We start from the raw sequence: 25,309 nt of genomic DNA on the forward strand, positions 1-25,309 counted from the left end.
GGGCAATCACTTAATCTCCCTGATCCTATTGCCTTTCTCTAACATGGGGAGAACCGTGTTTCACGGGGGAGTAGGGAGCGTAACTCCATGTTGGTGACACATGCAGTGATACAGTGAGCTGTCACCCTTACTTGAAAGCATGAGCAATAAGTGCTGTTGTGGACAGTAAGGAAAAGGAAACATCTTTGCAAAAATCCCCTGCCTGTGCAAACAAAAGGGGGAAAACAAGAAAATCTCCCTACACCTTGGCACAGCACTAGGATCTCATTCCTGACCAGGACCAAGGGACCTCAACTCTCGCTAAACTCAATGGGGCTTGAGGGAGCTGAACACCTGCCAGAATCAGACTGCCGATGGCGCTTCCAGTGTGACCATATTTACAGAACAAAAAAGAAGAGAAACCAGAACAATGTGATAACAAGTGACTAATTTGCCCAGGGAAATGGTGCCTGAGTAAGCAGTCAGTCATTTCAGGATTCAGAAGTATGAAAAGCCCTTTATCACGTGGTTACCTTGAAGGTCATGGTGCCCTGAAATGCTGGGAAGGAGTCCCAAGGCTCAGCTATTAATCTAACCTCAGCGGTGGTGGTGGTGGTGATGATGATGATGATGATGATGCTTTAATTTCCACCCTACCTATTTTTTCTTGTTGGTTTAGTTAGCTTAGTCGCCGTACCTGCTCTCCATGACGCTGACCGCAGTTGATGCCACCTGATAGCAGAGCGATGGGAGAGAGAAGGGACTTTACGGGGAAATCAGATGTGGCTGGCATCATTACTCATTTTTTGAATTTTAAAAGAAATGTAACTGACATGGAAAGATGGGGTGGAATTTTTTTGAGTAATATTTCCATGCACTTCCTGAAATTTAATGGGTGGTTACTGAAGTCATTTACGGTAACCGTGTAAGATGTTCCAATTCATTTAAACCACACTGTTATGGAGGGCTTTTGAGGGGCTCATTATCATTTCTGGGGTCCATGAAATATAAATCCAGTGGCCCTACACATTTAGGTCTAATGTGCCACGTAAGTTCTGAGCGCTTTGTATTGTAGTCAAGGCTTCATCAGTTGTGTGTGTATTCAGATGAAATGATCAGCTGTGAGATACACCGCTGCTCTATTGGACTGGGACTTGACAATCTCTGCTTTCTAATCTTCTGACATCATTCCCTCTATTGATTTGGGCCAATTGTTTAGGATTTAATTCTGCCAATGCTGAGATCAATGGTAAAATGTCCATTGAGTTCAGTGGTGTAGGAACTCTGTGACAGGTATAACACTTACTTGCCTCACAGGTGTGGTGTGAGGATGAACTCGTCAGTGTCTGTAAGACAAAAAGCTCTAGGTAAGATATATCATCACTCATTTCTGGGGCTCGGATTCTGTAAATGTTTCTCCCATATTGCTACACACAATAAGTTTCTTCCCCAGCTCTAAATTAGACTAAATAAATGTTTGAATGGCTGAGTTAGAGTGTCAATCAGTCCTGCCACCAGTCACTACACCTGTATGTCACGTTTCGGCGAAATCTACAACTTAACACGTGCCTGGCCTGTGATGCAATTAGATCATGCAGGGGGAATTTTTATGACCTCAAAATAACCTTTGTAATGATTCAACTTTATAACAGAAGTCAGGTGATCAGCTGCGTGATGACAGGGGTAGCATCATGTGATAGGTTGCATCATTACAGAAGTTATTACGGGGTCATAAAACATCCACCTTCTTGTGAAATCCAGCTAGAGAACCTGACCCTAATGACTACTGTGGCAGTGCATTCCAGTGCAGCTGACGACAAGCTCTGGGTAGTTATGTTTCCCTTAGTTTTAAATTTATTTGACACTTAGTCAAGTCACTTCTTGCTCTCCTTTTACAACATGCATAATAACTAACCCCCTCATAGTCAAACATAAGCCACTCGGCAGAGGCCAAGAACTTGATTCTTGTTTACTCTAATGCCTCTTTCATTGCTGTGGTAAAGTAAAGGAGGATGTAGAGTAGATATAAATATATTTACAGCCAATGCACGTAATGCACTTCAGTAATGCACAGGGGCCTTAAAACTAGCATTCGTGTAAGTGAGAATCAGGCTTCAATCGCTACACCTAAAAGAGATTTACAGTAATATCTTGTATCAGAGGGGGGAGCCGTGTTAGTCTGGATCTGTAAAAGCAGCAAAGAGTCCTGTGGCACCTTATAGACTAACAGACGTTTGGGAGCATGAGTTTCGTGGGTGAATACCCACTTCATCGGATGCATGACAAGTAATATCTTGCTAACACATTAAAATCTTTGAACTGTTGATTAGTTGGGCTGAGCCCAGTGCACCTAAAACCTTTGTGGTTGCCCCTCAAAGTAGGGTGACCAGATGTCCTGATTGTATAGGGACTGTCCTGATTTTTAGGTCTTTTTCTTATATAGGCTCCTATTACCCCCCCCACCCCCGTCCCAATTTTTCACACTTGCTGTCTGGTCACCCTACCTCAAAGTGGGCCGTAGGCTAAGTCCAGAGACAGTCTAAATTTAAACTGTCTGAGATCCCCAGCTGCTGGAACTCAGCTTAGCTCTAATGATTTCACTTTGCAACAGGTAAGGCTCTAGCCCGAAGTCACTAAACATCTTCCCATATCTGTAGTGTTCGCTGACCTGCTGATGGGCAGGTACAGGTGGAGGGAATTAGAAACAATCCAAACATACTGCATGCCATGGAACTGGTGTCTCCCCGTATGCCCCGTTCTAAGCCATATCATGTCATCCTGGAGTGGAACCGACCCCACAGGGAGGGTTGCTGCAAAGTTTCCATTTTGATGGGAGTGCTAAAGAGTAAGTCGAACAGCACTGGACACGTGACGGTGAACGTCTCCCAGGCACTAGAACTGACATGACATTTGGATGTTTCACGGGGGTTTGGTGCAGATTCGGCCTGAGACACACAGAATAATCAGACTTCAGAAAGGACTCCTTTTATACGGCTGTGGGAGCAAGGGGGCTGCGGTGAGGCTCATCAGAAAAGCGGAGATGGGAACGGGACTGAGAAAAGGGAGCTGTTTTTGGTGGAGAGGTTGCAGAGAGCCCAGGGTGGTAGCCCTGTCCCCGAACTCCTGTTCAGAGGCAGACAGGAGGACAGCAGCTGCTGCTGGAAGATTCAGCCATTCCTGGCACACATCCCACCTGGTGGGAGAAGAGCAGGAAAACTTATGGGGGCAAGAAGGTTGTGCCTCTAGCCTCAATCTCTGCTCCTAGCCTTACATAAGTGACACAACCTGGGTACTCTTGCTGTTGGTTTGTTCTTGGCTCCTACCACCAACTTCAACCTTCCCCTTTCAGCACATCTGCCCTGTCCCATCTGCCCCAGAAAGAAACAGGAAAACACCAAAAGTAAAAATGTAGTTACAGGGCAGTTAAGGTTGCCCAAGGGCATGGTTCCAATACCTTAAACCAGGAAATGCCCATTAAGGGGAAGGTTTACCTTATATCTTGTGACACCCATCTCAAACCATCCACTGTCAAGGGGACATTGTATCTCAACACAGAGAAGTACCTTCTGCTTCAGGTCAGAGAGCCTCTGTGCTCCCCACGTTCATTTGACTCATGCTGTAGCATGTGTGGACAGTAGAAAGTTGGGGGTGAGGTTGATAGAAAGCGGAAATGCTTTGGGGGGGAAAGAATGGTGGGGTGGGGGAATCCATTTGCATTACAGAGCAGGTCAGAAGAATGTGAGGAGTGGGTGATTCACTCTTTACAGCCTGCTCAGGCCTTGGCTTCTCTACAGACTGTCTAACAGACGTGTTGACCAGTGGCAGCTGAAGTGGTGGTAGACTTTGTGATGTGGACACCAACCACCAGGAATAAGAATGAGACCCCTCAACAAATTTAACATCGTCAGCTGTACAGTCTACCCATAATTTTTTCATTTCCTCATTCTGGCCATTCCTGGAAGCAGAATTGCTGAAATGCTAAATGGCCATGATCCCCTGGCGTAAGTCTGTTGACATCAGTCGTGTTACAGCAGGGATGACTGTGGCCCAAAGTATTACACTATTTTTAGCTTAACTGGAAATAGCAAGCACAAGAAATCTTGTAAGTAAGTTTGGAAGGATTAGATTTTTGTCAGTAAATGTTGATTTCGTTGACAGTACACACAGAAACCAATTAAAAAAATATTTCCATCGATAAGTGAAATTCACAGATAGGCAAAGTAAGAAAAATGCTACTTGAGAGACTCAATGTTAAAGGTTTGTAACTGTTAACACATGAATTGTCCACATCACTTGTCAAAATATACAGCTAAATATTCCTAAATCAAACTCTAACATTCTCAACACCTACTGTTATTAAATAATTGTCTAACTTCCCTGCAATTACCCACAACTATGAAAATGTTTATCAAGATAAAATTTAAAACTGCTTAAAACCTTAATTTTGCACAACTGTGAATTTAAATGGATGGAAATAAAAAAAATTGCTTAAAAATAAACAGTGATAGCTCTTGAAATTATTTTAGAAATTTTCATCCCAGTTTTGAAGACCTTAGAGGATCCTACATCTCAGATAAGCACCTAAACTTTTGACTGAACCACTTGAGGTTTTCTCTTCAGTGATGTCCAACCATGTCCACAACAAATGGAGAAGGATTTTCCAGTAGTTAGGGCATTAGCCTAGGACTTAGGAGACATAGGTTCAAATCTCTGCCTTGCCATACACTTCCTGGGATACCTTAGGCAAATCACTGCTCAGGAAGATTAGCAAGGTTATAAAAATAAAAAGCTCAGTAATAATGGGGGATTTCAAGTATCCCCATATTGACTGGGTACCTATCACCTCAGGGTGGGATTGCAGAGATAAAATTTCTTGGAATCTTAAATGACTGCTTCTTGGAGCACCTAGTCCTTGAACCCAGATGAGGAGACGCAATTCTCGATTTAGTCCTAAGCTGAGCACAGGATCTGGTCCAAGAGGTGAAGATAGCTGGCCCGCTTGGTAATAGTAACCATAATATAATTAAATTTAACATCCCTGTGGCGGGGAAAACACCACAGCGGCCCAACACTGTAGCATTTAATTTCAGAAAGGGGACCTACTGTATACAAAACTGAGGAAGTTAGTTAAACAAAAATTAAAGGGTACGGCGCCAAAAGTGAAATCCCTGCAAGCTGCGTGGAAACTTTTTAACCCAAATTAAAAAACATAGAAAACCAAAAAAAAGACCCACTGTGGCTAAACAACAAAGTAAAAGAAGCAGTGAGAGGCAAAAAGGCATCCTTTAAAAAGTGGAAGTTAAATCCTAGTGAGGAAAATAGAAAGGAGCATAAACTCTGTAAACTCTGGGAAATGAAGTGTAAAAATATAATGAGGAAGACCAAAAACGAATGGGAAGAACAACTAGCCAAAGACTCAAAAAGTAATACCAATTTTTTTTTAAGTAGTGCAGAAGCAGGAAGCCTGCTAAAGTGGGGCCACTGGACAATCATGATGCTAAAGGAGCACTCAAGGATGATAAGGCCATTGCGTAGAAACTAAATTAATTCTTTTAATCGGTTTTCACGGCTCACGATGTGAGGGAGATTCCCAAACCTGAGCCATTCTTTTTAGGTGACAAATCTGAGGAACTGTCCAAGATTAAGGTGTCATTAGAGGAGGTTTTGGAACAAATTGATAAACTAAACAGTAATAAGTCACCAGGACCAGATGGTATTCACCCAAGAGTTCTAAAGGAACTCAAATGTGAAATTGCAGAGCCAGTAACTGTAGTCTGTAACTTATCATTTAAATCAACTTCTGTACATATGACTGGAGGATAGCTAATGTGACGCCAATTTTTAAAAAGGGCTCCAGAGGTAATCCCAGCAGTTACAGGCCGGTAAGCCTGACTTCAGTACCAGGCAAGCTGGTTGACTATAGTAAAGAACAAAATTGTCAGACACATCGATGAACATAATTTGTTGAGGAAAAGTCAACATGGTTTTTGTAAAGGGAAATCATGCCTCACCAATCTACTAGAATTCTTTGAGGGGTCAACAAGCATGTGGACAAGGGGGATCCAGTGGGTATAGTGTATTTAGATTTTCAGAAAGCTTCTGACAAGGTCCCTCACCAAAGGCTCTTCAGCAAAGTAAGCTGTCATGGGATAAGAGGAAAGGTTCTCTCATGGATCGGTAACAGGTTAAAAGATAGACAACAAAGAGTAGGAATAAATTATCAGTTTTCAGAATGGAGGGAGGTAAATAGTGGTGTCCCCCAGGAGTCTGTACTGGGACCAGTTCTATTCCACATATTCATAAATGATTTGGAAAAGCAGGTAAACAGTGAAGAGGCAAAATTTGCAGATGATACAAACTACTCAAGATAGTTAAGTCCCAAGCAGATTGTGAAGACTACAAAAGGATCATTCAAAACTGGGTGACTGGGCAACAAAATGGCAGATGAAATTCAATGTTGATAAATGCAAAGTAATGCACATTGGAAAACATAATCCTAACTATACATATAAAATGATGGGGTCTAAATTAGCTGTTACCACTCAAGAAAGAGATCTCGGAGTCATTGTGGATAGTTCTCTGAAAACATCCACACAATGTGCAGCAGCAGTCAAAAAAGCAAACAGAATGTTGGGTGTCATTAAGAAAGGAATAGATAATAAGACAGAAAATGTCATATTACCACTCTATAAATCCATGGCATGCCCACATCTTGAATACTGTGTGCAGATGTGGTCGCCCCATCTCAAAAAAGATATATTGGAATTGGAAAAGGTTCAGAAAAGGGCAACAAAAATGATTAGGGGTATTGAACGGCTGCCATATGAGGAGAGATTAATAAGACTGGGACTTTTCAGCTTGGAAAAAAGATGACTAAGGGGGGATATGATAGAGATCTATAAAATCATGACTGGTGCGGACAAAGTAAATAAGACAGTGTTATTTACTCCTTCTCATAACATAAGAACTAGGGGTCACCAAATGAAATTAATAGCCAGCAGGTTTAAAAAAAACAAAAGGAAGTATTTTTTCACACAATGCGCAGTCAACCTGTGGAACTCTTTGCCAGAGGATGTTGTGAAGGCCAAGACTATAACAGGGTTCAAAAAAGAACTAGATAAGTTCATGGAGGATAGATCCACCCAATGGGTATTAGGCAGGATGGGCAGGGATGGTGTCCCTAGCCTCTGTTTCCCAGAAGGTGAGAATGAGCGACAGGGGATGGATCACTTGATGATTCCCTGTTCTGTTCATTCCCTCTGGGGCACCTGGCATTGGCCACTGTTGGAAGACAGGACACTGGGCTAGATGGGCCTTTGGTCTGACCCAGTATGGCCGTCCTTATGTTCTCTCTGTGTCTCAGTTCCCCATGTGTAAAAGAGGGATAATAGGGGTGATGTGAGGAATAATACATTAAAGATTTGGAGGTGCTCAAACCACAGTAGTAGGGGCTGCACCTGTACTTATCTATAAATAGACTAGACATAGCAGGCGTGAGATGGGTTTGAGGCTTTATGGTAAGCAAGTGGCTGCCTTTCTGAGAGTGGCTTGACAGTACAGCTGACATGTTGGGAAGTCTTTCTGCAACTCGGAAATTGTCACTGTTGGAGAAATATCAGCTGAACCCTGGACAAATTGCACCCTCCAGCTTGACTCAGCACTGCCAAATCTTAGCGATGGTAGCAAGTGCTTCTCAAGGAAGGTTTGGTTTTTTTGAAATCAAAGCCACTAGAGGTATTCAATAATAAAACTGAAAGGAAAGCTGCTGGCTTGCAGAGGCAAAGCTGTTGCACCCCAATGCTAACGTGCTTTTTCACCGAGTGCAGCAGTGACTGGCTGATCTTTCGTTGTCTCAGATAGGCTCACAGGCAGTACCAGGCAGTATTAATAGCTGCATCTGTTGCTAAGGCAATATATTTGGGACTACTTCATGCTGGAGAAAAATAATCTTAATATGACTGGAAGCATGCAAATGATTCCTGAACCTGTATCAAATGGGAAGCTCAGGACCTGGATCGGAACTCACTGGCAGCAGTTTTACCCACTGCTGACTTCCATGGAGCTACTCCTGATTTCTACCAACATCAGCAAATGCCGAGTCAGGTCCTCCGAGTTCTGGATTCCTCCCCCACACCTGCTCCTCTGGCTTTGCAGCACTGCTTGAGTCCTGAGGATCCCCCTCTGCCTTTTGAAGGAGATTGTCCTGAGCCATTGCACAAAGAAAATTCACCACCCCCATCCGGGTGTGCCCTGAGAAATGTCATGGAGCAGCTTGCTCCGTCTGTATATCCCTAAGGGTGCAAATTGCCTCAAAGAAGGTGGCAAGGAGGGTAGGCCCTGTCCCTGTCCCACTTCTCCACAAGCCCATGGAGAAGAAAGCATACTGCTCTACCCAAGAGCTTTCCAGTTGAGAATCTGGGGGATGGGTAAGGAGTTGTGCTCCTAGTGCACGATCCCTCTTGCAGATCGTGGTCCAGCTTCACTACTCATCACTGCGGCTGAATGGTCCTCATCTGTTCCCCTTTGTAGCCCTCCCTGCTGTAAGTTCTGTGCTGCAGGCATCTTCACTGCAGCCGAGGAGCGCCAGCTTACGAGTCTCAATCAGTGTAACCTCTCCAAAAGGTAATTGCTAAGTGGTATGTGCCTGCCACAAAAGAGAACGTGCTGTCTTTATTGTATCCTCCAGCCCTGCTAGCAAGACCCATGGCCTCTGATGGACTTGAGGTCTCCCATAGGCAGCATGGAAAATTCCTGCCTCAGGTGCAATGCAAATACAATGTCCTCTGTTTCGTTTGGCTCAGCCTCTCTGGTTTCGTTTCTCATGGGTTCTTTTCCTGGTGAAATCATTTTCTAAAAAAAGCTTCCAAGTCGCTCAGCCAATGAACCCGGCGGAACAAGCTAATTGGAAAATATTGCAGGAAATGCAATTTGTGACTCACCTTGGCGTAACTCGAGCAATTGAAAGTGAAGCTGTTAAAACAACGGTTTCTCTTACTCAGCCATTACAGATAAAGGAAGATAGTGGCATGGAGAAATATACCCAGTGCATCCCCCAAACTGCCTTGTCCTCAGGAGGAACCTTGCTTTAATTACATTTCCAACTGCATTCTTGCACCCCCGGAAGCTATTTCCCTCCCCAACCTCAACTGCACATCTCTGGTGAGCTTCTTGAATCTATTCAGGGGTGAAAAAAATCTCCTAGATAGCTACTGAATGTCCACTCCCAGAACAGACTCCACACTGACCAGAGTAGACTGATCTGATCAGAGGAGACTTGTGCACAAACAGTAGCATCAGAGGCATTCTGAGGACCAAGTTCATCCTTGGGGATCTGCTCCTCCATTGAACACAGTGGAGTTACAGGGATGGATTTGTCCACAGATGTCAGAGAGAGATTCTGGGTTGAAACCTCAGCCTATGCAAGTGAACATAATTCCACTGAGATCAACTGAATGACACACATTTTTGCCATCTGAAAATCTGGCCCTGAAAATTTCATAACTTTGAGAATCCAAATCCCTAGAAAATGTTCGTTGAATTCTGGGTCATAGACAAGAAATTTAAACTGACCTTTTTTTGCCTGTGCCAGCCATTGCCGTTAGGGAAGTAAGGGAATGGAAGAGATCTGTCTGTAGAAACTTATATGTGCACTAGGTGGGCCGGAGTCTGATGTTTGAATCTGGATCAGGATCCAATCTTTCCCAATATTCAGGGACTTGGGGGTGGGGGGAAGAGAGCCGATCAGAGAGAAGGATCAAGATCCTAATATTTTTTAAAACTGGATATAAGTCAACAGTGTGCCCTTGTTGCCAAAAAGGCTACAGCATTTTGGGCTGTATAAGTAGGAGAATTTCCAGCAGATCGAGGCACATGATCATTTCCCCTATTCGGCATTGGTGAGGCCTCATCTGGAGTACTGTGTCCAGTTTTGGGCCCCACACGACAAGAAGGATGTGGAAAAATTGGAAAGAGTCCAGCGGAGGGCAACAAAAATGATGAGGGTACTGGAGCACATGACTTATGAGGAGAGGCTGAGGGAACTGGCATTATTTAGTCTGCAGAAGAGAAGAATGAGGTGGGATTTGATAGTTGCTTTCAACTACCTGAAGGGGGGTTCCAAAGAGGATGGAGCTCGGCTGTTCTCAGTGGTACCAGATGACAGACCAAGGAGCAGTGGTCTCAAGTTGCAGTGGGGAAGGTTTAGGTTGGATATTAGGAAAAACTTTTTCACTAGGAGGGTGGTGAATCACTGGAATGGGTTACCTAGGGAGGTGGTGGAATCTCCATCCTTAGAGGTTTTTAAGGTCAGGCTTGACAAAGCCCTGGCTGGGATGATTTAGTTGGTGTTGGTCCTGCTTTGAGCAGGGGCTTGGACTAGATACCTCCTGAGGTCTCTTCCAACCCTGAGATTCTATGATTCTATGACGCTTGAATTTGGAGCTTTGGGCCACATGTGAAAACGAGATCCAGGCCTGAGTTCCACAAAGCCTGGGTGTCTTCAGTTCTCTCTCGAACTTACACAGTAAACACTTCTCAGATATTGGCCATGAGCAAACAATTTATTAATGTCATTTGCGATCTAATCAACATTTCTGGAATATGTGATGTTATTAGCCCTCTGGTGGCCATTATTTTCCTATGACAAAAATTCCATTTCGTACATCTCTACTCTCTCATTTACCGGATTGCAGTTTTCAATCTTGTCACACTTGTCACAGTTGCCAAGATGAATGAATGAAGAGCATTTAGGAGAGGTCACAGCATTTTCAGTTTGGAAAACCCCAAGATTTCTGATCTGTGCAAGCACAACTGCCACTTATTTGATCACTAAACAAGCACCTTTTCTTTGACAGCATCCACTGGCCTCTCATTAAATATCTCTGTAGGGACCACAGAGGCAATTCCTTGAAAATGAATGTGAAGTACGGAGGTGGTTGAAAACTATTTTGCAAATATTTTCAGATGAATTGTTGTTTTGTGCAGAGAGCCAGTGCAAAGTTTATGAGCCTCTTAAATCCCATTTAAGTCCTAATCTGAGGGCTTAAAAGGGTCTGAAGTGGCACATAGACCTTGGGTTGGCCCTCTCTAGAGGTTTGCAAGACAAACCCAAGAAAGAAACCAACAGGACTCCACTGGCCATCACATACAGTCCCCAGCTAAAACCCCTCCAGCGCATCATAAGGGATCTACAACCCATCCTGGACAATGATCCCACACTTTCACAGGCCTTGGGTGGCAGGCCAGTCCTCGCCCACAGACAACCTGCCAACCTGAAGCATATTCTCACCAGTAACTGCACCCAGCACCATAGTAACTCTAGCTCAGGAACCAATCCATGCAACAAGCCTTGATGCCAACTCTGCCCACATATCTACACCAGCGACACCATCACAGGACCTAACCAGATCAGCCACACCATCACCGGTTCATTCACCTGCACGTCCACCAATGTAATATATGCCATCATATGCCAGCAATGCCCCTCTGCTATGTACATCGGCCAAACTGGACAGTCTCTAAGGAAAAGGATAAATGGACACAAATCAGATATTAGGAATGGCAATATACAAAAACCTGTAGGAGAACACTTCAACCTCCCTGGCCACACTATAGCAGATCTTAAGGTGGCCATCCTGCAGCAAAAAAACTTCAGGACCAGACTTCAAAGAGAAATTGCTGAGCTCCAGTTCATCTGCAAATTTGACACCATCAGCTCAGGATTAAACAAAGACTGTGAATGGCTTGCCAACTACAGAACCAGTTTCTCCTCCCTTGGTTTTCACTCAACTGCTAGAACAGGGCCTCATCCTCCCTGATTGAACTAACCTCGTTATCTCTAGCTTGCTTCTTGCTTGCATATATAAACCTGCCCCTGGAAATTTCCACTACTTGCATCCGAAGAAGTGGGTATTCACCCACGAAAGCTCATGCTGCAAAACGTCTGTTAGTCTATAAGGTGCCACAGGATTCTTTGCTGCCTCTCTAGAGGATGAATTTCACCCTTTATGAATAAAAACAACAAGTCCCTACGATTTCATGGGATCATAGCATCTGTTATTCACAAGTATATGGATATCTGCTGGATCCTTGTTACGTTATTTGCAAATTTTGAACATTTTACAGATGTTAGCCCAAGTGTTCCTTCCTCCAGCAAGTGCATTATTCATCATTGTTTGGAGAACAGAACATTTTTAATTAGGGAGCAAAAATAATACTGTGTGACCATGAGTAATATATATTTGAAGAGGAGAAAGTGTCACATAGATAGTTAAATAATTTGGACAAATATTTTTCAAATAGACCTATGGATAAAGAGTACATTGGCAGACATCAGGACAGGTTTGCAGGTGACTTACTAACAACAAACAAACAAAACAAAACAAAAAACCAGTAAAATTTCAGTGAATATAAGACCTGATTCTCCAGTGCCTTATCCCTTGTGTAGGTAACTACACTTGAGCAACGTGAGCATAAGATGCTACTAGTGACATGATTGGACACTTTGGATTGGTAGCATCTGACACTCACTTTGCACAGGTGCCATGGATGGTACGAGGTACAAATCAGTGGAGAATTTGCTCATTTTTTTATAACTCACAGTTCAGCCAGCATGGCTTCCATATGACTAATGAAAGAAATAAGAACATGAATAATTGCTAGAATATTCCTTACACGGTTTGCACGGGTGCTGAGGAGACGGCACTGTGAAGATCCCCAGGGTCAGCTCTTATTTCAGTGTAACTCTTTCATGCCTGGACTGTTCGCCTTTATGAGGATATTTCTTCCATCAATATTTCCACCTCTCATTTCTGGTGTCTGGCTAATGGACAAGCTGGACCCTCTTCTCATCACATTGATCCCCATGTTATTTCACCAGACATGATTCCTTCTTCTTGCCCAAATGCTGGGGGACGAAAGGCTAACATGAACCCCAGCATCTCTTTTAGCAGGGTGTGGTGAATTCTTTGCACAGCAGTTTCTGTTTTTTTGGTGTGGCTAAGACGGATGGAAAGATGGAGCTTGCTCATGAAGCAGCAGCCGCTGAGTAATAAGTTATTAAGGTCACACCAAAGATCAATACAGTTGAAATGTTTTCTTTTTCTCACCCGCAGCAACGAATGTGAGTGCTGATTGTTTCACTTTTATACTTGGTGACTAGATATGTTAGCTGTAGCATGCAGGACACCAAGATTTTCTAAAGATCTTGTGGTTAGATTACTAAGTGCTTGGCATCCATAACCAGGGGTCAGATTTTCAAAAGAGTTCAGCAGCTAGTGTGAACACAAAATGCTGGGCACATCTGAAAATCTGGCCACCTTTTTCAGGGCCTACATGGGAGCTGAATGTATATTTCTGCTTGTTGTGATATGTCTCAGCAAATAATTCAGAGTCACTTTTTTAGTGACGATTAAATATTAGCGTGAAGACTAGCAATCTGTCATTCATGATTGTTGCACAGAATCTCTTAAGCAAGCAAGGATAAATCAGATTTGATTTCACAAAAAATTGGAGCTGGGAAGGATTTGAACGGGCAATGCAAGGGTGTTTTCTCTATGGGACAATGCTCTGGTGTTTTGTCCAGTCTTGTCGGTTGCTCTAACAACTGGGCAGCTATCATTTCTCTGAGACACAATCATAGAAGATCAGGGTTGGAAGAGACCTCAGGAGGCCATCTAGTCCAACCCCCTGCTCAAAGCAGGACTAATCCCTAGATAGATTTTTCCACTCCAGATCCCTAAATGGCCCCCTCAAGGATTGAATGCACATCCCTGGGTTTAGCAGACCAATGCCCAACCCCTGACCCAGTCTGACCCCTGTCGTGTTCCATTCTAATTGTTATGATCTCTCTGATAAGGCGACGTGGCAGGACAAAGTTTTGCTTCTGAAATCCGTGTATCTTCTGTTTAGAGTGCTGATGACAAGCCACAGCTGCAGCTGGGGTATAAATTGTCATCATTCCATTGGTTATGGAGTTGAACTGGTTTACCCCAGCTGAGGATGTGGTCCATATGTTTGGATCAGCAGTTAAAAGGACTTGAGCATTTAAATGGAGAATCGAAATACAGAGCCTGATTTCCCACTCACTCACAGCATCAGTGGAATTGCTTCTTCTTTTCACCAGTGTAAATGGGGTGAGGATGAGGCCTGCAGTATTGTTTTGCTGGGTTTCTTTTTCTGTTTCTGATTTAATACCAATTTAAAGCCAGGCTAGCAAAAAACTGAACTACGTAAACAGAGCTAAAGAACCTTCACTCCTTTCACCATAGGGTTACCATATTTGAACTTTCAAAAAAGAGGACACTCTGGGGGGGGGGGGGGGGGGAGAGGGGCGTAGCCTTGCCCCCTATCCACTCCCTCCCACTTCCCTCCCCCTGACTGCCCCCCACAGAACCCCCAACCCATCCAACCCCCCTGCTCCTTGTCCCCTGATCGCCCCCTCCAGGACCCCTCCCCCTAATCGCCCCCTGGGACCCCACCCCTGTCTAAGCCTCCCTTCTCCTTGTCCCTGACTGTCCCCTCCTGAGACCCCCCCCACCCTAACTGACCCCTAGGACTCCACCCCCACCTGTCCCCTGACTGCCCCAACCCCTCTCCACACCCCTGCCTCCTGACAGCCCCCCCCAGTCCCCAACCCATCCAACCTGCTCCCTGTCCCCTGACTGCCCCCCGGGACCCCCTGCCCCTTCTCCAACCCCCCAGCCCCCTTGCTGTGCCGCTCAGACCAGCATGTCTGGCTCCACATGGAGCCAGACACGCTGCCACAGACACGGAGCACACTCCCAGAGTGCTGCTGGCACGGCATGCTGAGGCTGCAGGGGAGGGGCTCTGGCTGCTGGAGGCCCCTATGCGAGCAGCTCAATCTGGCCTGGCCGCTCTGTCAGCCGCGCCGCGCTCTGCTTTGGGAGGGGGATCCTGGACCTTTTTAGATTTTTACAAAGTCCTCCCAGACGCCTATTTAAAACCCCCAAATCCGGACACGTCCGGGATACTCCAGACGTATGGTAAGGTAACCCTACCCCCTGCCTTCCAAAGACTCCACACTGACCACAAAGGGAGAGGACTAAGTGAATTGCCCAGCTACAGTCAAATGCCCATCCCCCTATGCTGACTGTTGGCAGAAATAATTAAAGTCTCTGATGCAAATATAAATCTTGGCTTCCACATCATTTACCTGCAGGTTTGAACTCCGTTCCTATCGTTGCTCCTGTTCCCTCAGCTTTCCCCTGTCTGAAATGCAGCCCCGAGGAGTGCTGGGTTCATACATTTCCTGGCATCAAATGGGTTAACCCAAACCGGTCCCCTGAGCAGCAGTAGCTTTCAGAGTATTTGCCCCTCCCGCGTCCCCATTCATGAAGAAGATGTGGCTTGGTTCAGTGGCTCTCTACAAATGTGTGAGGGCTTCTCTAACCTTCACCTTCTAGAGAAGCTGAGGGAAGGCTTGGCAGCTGCTTGGCTCGTGGGTGCAGGGGACTTTATTAGCCTACGGAGAGGTGGGAAATTGGAGAGACCTCTCCTCCCTCCCTTTGGGAATAGACGCTGAAATGCAAGTGCCCTAAAAGCACAGGGACCTGTGTAGCTGGTTACTCTTCACATACCTAGGGCTGGCCCCGAAGCCTAGTATTTGCCGTCTTTACAGAAGCAATATTTTGTTTCCCGAAGGCGCCCTGGAATAACGATCTTCAACCTGAGGCTTTGGCTACGTGCAGAAGCTGCATCAGTTTAACGTCAATCAGTATGCAAACCAACGTCGTTAAACCTCTGCAAATCCCTTTGTGGAGACTCTGAGTGAAATCCTGGCTCAGTTGAAATCAAGAGCCTCCACGTGGTCTTTTGCACCTGCTCGATTAAACTGATTTAAAATCGCAACTTCTTAAAGCAGTACAACGGTCCCATTTAGGGAACACCCTGTGCTTGCTGGCTCCTCCTGTTTGCTGCATGTTGCTCCCACCCTGATCCTGAAAAAAAATATCTCTGGTTACCGTAGCAGCTGCTCCTAGATATAAGGCAATTTAAAACCAGAACACAAAGACCCTCGCCTACATAGAAGTATTGAATCTATACCAGAGCAGTAGCCAATTAAGGTGAGAGGCAATGTTGCCTTTGTTTCTGCTCATGCTGTCTCCTTTATTTAGCTTTTCAGTGAAATGCCTGCACTATAATAAGTGATAACAACAAATGTCTGAAACAAGTTAAAGTCTGTATTGTTCTTTGGTGGCTCTCTGACTTTGTCAGCAGTTCTTTGGATGTTGAAGCAACTTATAAAGGAGGGGAAAAAAGGCACAAACCCACATTAATTCTTCTTTATGATAAAGACCTGAATTTTTTTTTTAAATTCTCCTTTGTCTTTTTTTTTCATTTGAGAGATTGATATTTTCTACCCTAGGAATCTAGAGAGAACAGGATATCAGGACATCATCAGAGACAAGAGGTAAGAGATTGAAAGAGGAGGGGAGTGTTATTGGACTGAGTAAAACTCTTTTTGTTTTTAACAGCTATTTCACTCCAATGCCTCTGAAACACTTTGGAGAAAAGAAGTCTCTGTTAAAAATCAAAGCCCACAGTCCCTTCAGTGAAGTGGGAATGCTCACAGTATATATCGGAGACCTCCAGCAGTCTTCCAATTAAAAAAGGGAAGGCCATATTTGATGGTTGAAATTTTCAAAAGGGGCTGATGTTTTGGGGTGCCTCAAATTTGGGTGTCCAACCTTAAATGAGCTTGATTTGAAGAAGATGGGTGTGCAGCACTTTCTCCAAATCAGGCTCCTTTAAAGTGTCTCAAGTTGGGCACTCTGAATCACTCGACACTTTTGAAAATCTTGATGGTCATTCCTGATATTTCCAGTGTAAAAAAACCCAACAACTGATCTCACATGCCCAATGCAGGCCCCCCACCTCCCGCCCCAAAAACATTTCAGGCCTTCGCTATCCATCATAAAGATGCAAATAGGCACAAACCCAGTATCCTCTGCCCCCGGTTTTCGGTCATCTTTCAAGGCCCAGTGCTACTGATCTAGATGTCTACTTCATTAGAAACAAACAACCCTCCCCTTTAACCACATTATTTGAATACTGCACATGGGGCTACTGCATTCCACAAAGCATCAAACCACACTGCCCTCACCCCTTCTGCTTTTCTTGTAAGCCGGAGCGTGGCTACTGGAATCTCAACCGTATGCGTTGTGTGGGTTTGCAAAGAGGCACGAGGCCTTGCATCACCCTGTTGCTGTCTGACCTGAGCTGAGAGCAACAGCAGGACTAGGTGCAGCTGCGAGGTGCTGGGCACTTTACCGCAGAGGCACATCTTTCCGGCCATGCGGCCCTTCGGAACTCGAGCCGGCCCATGGATTGGAATTCACAGGAGTAAGGATTCTGTGGCTAGGATTGGGCCCTGCCAGGAAGATGCTCTTGAGGAAGTTGCCAGAAGCTGTGTTCATAACAAAACATTTGATTCGCAGAGATGAATCAGGCTTAGTCATGAGTCCGCTTGCCAGCTGTTTGTTTTTCCAGCCCTCCAATCGTTGCTGAGCAAGGGGTTCTGCTATGAATGTTGCCTAAGCTGTAACATACTCATGTTGTATTTAGGGACCTGTGGAATGTTGCTTGGGAAATTGGCATTCTCTTTTATCAGAAGGCCTCAAAGGGAAGAAGGCAAAAGATTTCCTCCCCTCCCCTTCATCTCTCCACTCTCTCCTTCCCATGTCTGCACAGAGCTCTTGCAGCCTGCTGGCGGAGGGTGGACAGAGCCAGAAGAGTCACCTACTACAGGACAGGCCCAACAAGGAAATTAACAAAACACCACTAGCCTCCAACTAAAACCTCTCCAGCGCATCGTCAAGGATCTACATCCTAACCTGAAAGACCATCCCTCACTCTCACAGATCTTGGGAGACAGGCCAGTCCTCGCTTACGGACAGCCCCCCAACCTCAAGCAAATACTCACCAGCAACCACACAACAAAAACACTAACCCAGGAACCTATCCTTGCAACAAAGCCCGTTGCCAACTCTGTCCACATATCTATTCAGGGGACACCATCATAGGACCTAATCACATCAGCCACACCATCAGAGGCTCGTTCACCTGCACATCTACCAATATGATGTATGCCATCATGTGCCAGCAATGCCCCTCTGCCATGTACATTGGCCATACTGGACAGTCTCTACGCAAAAGAATAAATGGACACAAATCAGACGGCAAGAATTATAATGTTCAAAAATCAATCTGGAAAAAAACTTCAACCTCCCTGGTCACTCAATTACAGACCTTGAAGTCACAATACTCCAACAAAAAAACTTCAGAAACAGACTCCAATGAGAAACTGCTGAATTGGAATTAATTTGCAAACTGGACACCATTAAATTAGGCTTGACCGCTCCTTTCCAGAGCAACGGTAACAACCAGTACGGCGCATACTCACGCCTAACTGCTCAGAAATGGTATCGTCACTGGTCAATGCGCAGCAGCAGAGCCTGCCAGCCCTGGGGCCTGACATTGCTTTCCATGACACCAGTGTAAATGGAACCTTTCTGCCAGACCGTGTCCATGGCAACAAGGACCGGGTTTAATATCTAACATTAAAAAATGCACGTGGCTCGAGCACCCACCCAGAAATCTGGGAAAACTAACTAGGCCTGGGCACCTCTGAGAGGCAATACTTCCCCACTGCTTGCAATCACGGAGTCCGTGCTTAACAGCAGAACTTTTATTAAAGGGAGCAGGAACTCCACATTAATTTGGGAGAATACCACAATGATTCAAAAGCATGCAAACCGTAAACCCCCACCCCACAGTATTGTGGGCAGTGTCCCTTGCCTCAGTTTCCCAGCTTGTGGTGTGAAAGTCAGGTTGACAATGGTCACTTTCACATGCCACTCCCCTTTCCCTCTGCTGCACCTCACTCATGGTTGGTTGGCTGAAGTCAGCAAAGCCCCAGAATCCAGGGGTGCGTTCATGGGGGTTTACCTCTGACCCCCGACGGGGGAGGGGGGGCATGCCTCTGCTGTTGTCACTATTGTCTTGGCCGCTGTTGCCTTTGCTGCTTCTCATGGCTGTTGCCGTGACCTCCGGCTGCAATGCTGTGTTCTGAAGTTCTGCCACTTAGCCCAGTTCTTAGTGATTTCACCAGGTCACGGGGAACCTCACCGCTTCTGCATCCTTGGTGTTGTCTTTCACCACGACAGGATCACCTCCCAGGGCCGGCTTTACGCTGATTTCACCGATTCCCCGGAATTGGGCTCCTCCATTGTAATTATCCCCTAAACTTATCCTAAGATATCAATCACCTTTGTACTGCAATGCTCAATTGCGTGACTTAATGTCAATCACCTATTAGCTCCTTTTAGCAAGCTACTCACATCAAGCTGGGCTTTCGTTCTGCTAAGCACCCCATCGGACGGGCTTTGGGCTTGTCACTTACATCACGGCACTGATAAACTTTTCTTACCCCATCTCTATATGCGTGCAAGTGTGACCCTAAAAACCCCTTTATGGCAAAGGGCGCTCCCACCATACTATTGTCAGAATGTTTAGCCAAACAGTGTCATGTAAGGTGTCATCTGAAAAACTAGCAACACGCGGGTGATGAATATCATTGCGTCATGTGCGTACGGGTTGTGTATCAAGAGCTACAGGTGTGTGCTGCAAATATAGGTATTGGAGGCGGCTGATACACAAGCCTACCCTAGCCAAAGGCAAGTGTATTTACCTGTCGGCATGGGTCAAAGCTAGCAGGCGGATGAGAAAACAGCACGGCTTGATTGCAAGCAAAGGATATTTGCATCTAAAGTAAACAAAGTGATGGAGCCAATCGTAAAAGTGAACGGACCAGTGGCTGAAGAAGAGGCTCTGCACCTGCACCCCAGAGAACAAGCAGCAGGAGAGAGGAACTTGGCCAGGACTTGCTTTTCAAAGAATACAGTCCCAAGGTTTTCTGGGCTAGGCAAGGGAAGAAAGGGGACTCCTTGGTTATCCCGCACTTAAGGAACAAAAGAGGCCAGCGCTCTTGAGACACAGATCCCATAACCATGTGGGTTGAAGACTGTAGGTGAGAAATTGCCTGAGACCAAGATTGTCATCTGTTAAATGTGAGACAACAGAACCAGTTTTATTTTATTTGGAACCGTTTTCTGTTATCTCTGCTCAGCATCAATTAAATCTCTGTTCTGTTATTAATAAACGTGGGTTTGTTTTCTTCCAACGTCCTCTCCACGCTGCTATGCCTCAGCGAGGTGTAGCCTCAGCTGAGCCAGCAGGCTGCTATGGATTCTGTCTCTTTGGAGACAGCGAACTCGGTAATTGCTGAGAGCGTCCAGTGATAGGGGTTGGATATCGCAGAATGCTCCTCCAGAAACTGAGGTTCACCATATGTTACCTGCCGGGCAATGTTAAGACTGGCGGAGTCCCAGGGAGTTTACTGGGGAGGCGGACAGAGTAGTGTGGCAGGGAGCTGACACACAATTTAAGGCCCAGCAAAGCTCTCCGGCTGAGGCAGAGGGGTAACAATTGCACTGTTCTGGGTGCCCGGAGAAAGCATCACAGCAGTGCTGAGCTTGCACCTGTCTGCTGACCCCAAGGATCACTATGCAGGCGGTGCACACCTTGCGGATTGGCTAGCATTACCTAGCGGTTAAGGGGGGGACTGGGAACAGAGATTCCCGGGCTCCGTTTTCAGCTCTGCCATGGATTCATGGCAAAACTGGGCAAGCCAGAATTTAGAGTCCTGGTTTTTCCCATCAGTAAGGAGGGGGATATTACTTCCCTGCTGCCTTGCAGGGGCATTGGAAGGTTTAATTAAAAGCACCAGATCAGTGCAGAGTCTGAGTCATGCCGAACCCCTGGGCTGGGCTGCCTCCATCAGGGCAAGGCCGCTAGGAACATGCTTTTGGGAAGGACGCAGTCAAAGTGCCACTCGCGCCCCAATCTCACTTCCAGTGCAGGGGTCAGGTTAAGGGAATGGGATCCTGACGACATTGGCGTCAGCCAGAGTTCGAGCTTCCCCATTGAAAAGGGGTAGCTGCCATCTAGTGGGGTGGGAATCATGATGCCTGGCTTCCTTTCCTAGCTCTCCCACTGATGCACACGGTGGCCATGGACAAGTCTCTTTCTCTCCCCATGCCTTAGTTTCCCTCCTCCATAAGACAGAGACACACCTCCCTCCCTTTGTGACGCACTGCCACAGTATAAATAGCAATATTTCAGCAGTAGCCTGGAGCCTCTCCCAACAGTCCAGCCTGGAGCCTGTTGAGGGATGGATGGAAGGCGACCCCTGTCCCCTGAGACTGAAGGGATCTGATTTTGCATTGCTTGCCCAGCTCTGCTCTGTGGCTGTCTTGCTGATCTATGGCCTGTGCAGTCTCTAATGGAACAGCGGGGGTGCAGGTGTGTTTTTAAATAAAAAAAAATCAGACCTTTTAACTTTATATCCCCCCTCAGAGAATGGAAGCTGGATTATTTATCCCTCAACCCAACAGCTTAAATCCCAAATTACTGCAAATCTCTGCCAGGCCAGATACTGGGAATAAATTATTATTCCCAGAGGTGCCTGCTCCATTACCAGAATATGGGGAGGCTGGTGCCACGCTGACCCCTTGACTTCTTCAGGGATAGACTGAACCCAGCAGTCCGTGTCACTGCATCCTGGACCAACGAACCGTCCCGAGAGGGAGGGCTGGCTTCTCCCAGCCCCACAGGCCTTTGAAAGAGCAAATGCCAATTTCCAGCTAACTAGAGAACATGTCACCACACTGAAAGGAAGGGGTGGAGGAAGGGAAGAAGAGACTTTTTCCCTTGTTTCTTACACTAAGAGGAGCCTTCAGAATGATTGCACTCTGCTTGGAGAGGTAATAGCGGGAGTGAGCTCATAGGGTACCAACAGATGGAGCTTTCCAGCAACTAAGTAATCAAAAAACTTTTCTGCAGAAAAGGATCTGGGAATTACAGTGGATGAGAAGCTGGTTATGAGTCAGCAGTGTGCCATCGTTGCCAAGAAGGCCAATGGTATTTTGGGCTGTATTAGTAGGAGCATTGCCAGCAGATCAAGGGAAGTGATTATTCACCTCCATTTGGCACTGGTGAGGCCACACCTGGAGTACTGCGTCCAGTTTTGATCCTCTCACTACAGAAGGGATGTGGACAAACTGGAGAGAGTCCAACGGAGGGCAATGAAAATGATTAGGGGGCTGGAGCACATGACTTACGAGGAGAGGCTGAGGGAACTGGGATTATTTAGTCTGCAGAAGAGAAGAGTGAGGGGAGATTTGATAGCAGCCTTCAATTACCTGAAGGGGGGTTCCAAAGAGGATGGAGCGCGGCTGTTCTCAGTGGTGGCAGATGACAGAACAAGGAGCAATGGTCTCAAGTTGCAATGGAGGAGGTCTAGGTTGGATAATAGGAAACAGTATTTCATTAGGAGGGTGGTCAAGCACTGGAATGGGTTACCTAGGGAAGTGGTGGAATCTCCATTCTTAGAGGTTTTTAAGGCCCAGCTTGACAAAGCCCTGGCTGGGATGATTTAGCTGGTGTTGGTCCTGCTTTAAGCAGGGGGTTGACTAGATGACCTCCTGAGGTTTCTTCCAACCCTGATCTTCTATGGTTCTGTGATGAAGCCTATGTATCTGGGGCTCCCAGAAAAAAGGTTTGTTCTGATTGATTTTAAGGGCAGAAGAGACCGTTCTGATCATCTATTCTGACCTCCCACATTACCCAGGCAACAAAACTTCACCCTCTGATGGGTGCCTTATTTCTAGCCTGAATTTGTCTAACCTCAGCTCCCAGCCGTAGGATCTTATCCCTTTATCTGCTAGATTAGAGCGTTCTCAAAGCATCTGGTCAGATTTGGGTTCCGCTCCAAACAAAGGAGGTTCTGCTCATTGAAAAGCTATTTTCCCACAAGCTTTCCAAACAGGGCTGGGCCATAGGAACTTTACTTCCACGGGGAGTGCTTGAAATGCAGCCAAGAAAAGAGACTCCAAGCATGGGTCTAGTCTGAACAAAAAACTCAGCTGTGCCGAGTACCATTCCAGGGAAGGAGAAGAGAACAATCTGCCAAAAAGGACAGCAAAAGTCATTTGCTCCAGACAGGTGATAGGGATCTAGAAAAGCCCCATAACTTCAGAGACACCAATAATGATGGGACAAAAAGAGGATTTTCTTGAGCCCCCGACCTATCCAACTGTATAAAGCCACAACCGCTCTTCTGTCTAGCAGACAGCAGGATAACAAGATTTCACTGCTGGAAGCTGAAGCTAGACAAATTCAGACTGGAAATAACAGTGAGGGTTGTTCCAGTGATTAACTATTACCAAGGGCTGTGATGGATTCTCCATCAAGGACTATTTTTAAATCGAGATTAAGATATGCTCTAGTTCAAACAGGAATTCTTTTTGGGGAAATTCTATGGCCAGTATTTTCCAGGTGGTCAGACTAGATCACAGTGGTCTGTTCCGGCCTTCGAATCTAGGCACATATGGGGAAAGACAAGATATGTAACGGAAGATTTTCAGAGGCATCTAAAGAATTCAGGATAAGTCCTATTTACTTAGGGGATTTCGCTGCACAAGTCTCATTAACATGCTTTTGAGAACTCTCTCTCTCTCAACGTCTAGAAGTTACAAAAGCCAATGCATCACTTGCTACAGACCTAGGCTTTTTGCGCTTAGTTGTCTAGCCGACTCTGTAATGTTTCAAAATACCCAAAGTCACCCCCCCATGGCCAACAGATCCAACTTTGAGGCAATTTTTTGTATTGCTTCATGTTTGATAGGTGCTGTCCTATCATATCAAGCTACCATACAGGAGACAAATGGGATCTTCATTACGTCAGAGTGGGAAGTTTAGATCACTTGGGCATTAGCTCTTCTGATCACTCCACTTCCCAATCCTCACGCATATCTGAAAATCTCCCCCTCCATTATTGGCCTAGGCCACATCCCCTTCCATATGTGTTTTGAAATAGGAGGAAGACAGGCAGGGATATGCAGCGTATTTGTCATAAACAGCAGCTGCTTTTCCCAAAAGCCATAAAGTCAAGAAAACGGTGCTTTTCCAAAACAGAGGGGGAAAAAAAAATCTATACATAGAAATGTAGCGGAGGGAGATCCTGGGAATTACCAACCCAAGAGCCCAGCTGCAGTGGAGCGAAAACCAATGCAGAGTCTAATTAAGGGTCAGACTAGTACAGAACTCCGATAAGTATAATCTGATCAAGTCAAGCCTGCACAGTTTCAATAAGGGGAAAAAATTATGCCTCTAACCTGTTAGAGTTATTTGAAAAAGTTAATAAAAATAAAGGTGACCCAGTGGGAATAATTTAGGTGGATTTTCAGAGAATTTATGACAAAGGTGCCTCATAAGGGATTAAGGAAAATAAATACTCAACGGGTGACGGACAAAGTCAAGTCAAGGATTAATATTTGCTAAGCAAAAGGAAACAACGAATGCTCCCGAAATTAGAGAGCGAGGTTAACAGGTGCTGCCTGAATCAGTGATTTGCTTGAAGACATGGACAGTGAGCTGCAGGAGACCGGGTCATCCTGGTTAGCAAAGACTATAAAGAGTTTGAGATTTACAACAGAATGGGGGAAACAGGATGTGAAATTCAGTTTGAATAAGTAAGGCTAATAATACACCCTGGCAAAGCAAATAAACTTCTCACGATGGATCTGGAACTCATGGCCTTATCAAGCTTCATTTAGGAGCCATCAGCGTTCCATGAAGATGAATGTTCTGTGGGTCTCATTACTTTAGAAGCAGGTAGGATATTTTTGGTATATTTTCAACAATAAGGGAGATACTGAACAGTGATGATGCTCTTCCATAGACCTAACATTTAGTCATTTCACCTTTGACAATGCTGATATGGGAAAGGATGGATGGATATGGAGATACTTAGTTAAAATGAGAGATATTAGTAACTCAGAATATTCAGCCAGCAGAGAAGAGCCAGATGAATCAATGGAAGAGTTCAGGACAGTGAAAACTGATCAAGGAGCACATTCTGACTACAGCTGAGATATGAGCACAAGGATGACTGGAGAAGAGTAGTGCCTGAGGCACTCAGAAGGAATTGAAAAAGACACTACAGAGTTTATGGCATCTAACCTGGAGAATTCACTGCCAGAGGAACTCAGAGCCAGCTATTGTGGCTGGGTTGTAAACAGCACTAGATCATTGACCATAAACATCAGTTATAATGCCCGCTAAGGTAAGGAATTCTATTCCTAGCTCTAACATGGGAGGTGAGACGAGTCACTTCACCTCTTCTGTACCAAAACGTTTCCCCCGTTGCACAGTGCAGAGAATGCTGACCAGGGTTTGGAGTTCATGCAAG

The 25,309-nt window shown here is 45.5% G+C and overlaps 1 long non-coding RNA gene across 1 annotated transcript in view; it reads left to right on the forward strand.

Annotated features, from left to right (window-relative positions):
• The first annotated feature begins 1,730 nt into the window (after positions 1-1,730).
• The window catches only part of LOC123352376, a 28,379-nt gene continuing 4,800 nt past the window's right edge, over positions 1,731-25,309 (forward strand). Inside the window, exons 1-2 of the long non-coding RNA XR_006574152.1 lie at positions 1,731-1,806; positions 16,364-16,408. This is a non-coding gene — a long non-coding RNA (uncharacterized LOC123352376). The remainder of the gene's footprint in view (positions 1,807-16,363; positions 16,409-25,309) is intronic.

Source organism: Mauremys mutica, chromosome 18, assembly GCF_020497125.1.
Source record: "Mauremys mutica isolate MM-2020 ecotype Southern chromosome 18, ASM2049712v1, whole genome shotgun sequence".
Lineage (NCBI taxonomy): Eukaryota > Metazoa > Chordata > Testudines > Geoemydidae > Mauremys > Mauremys mutica.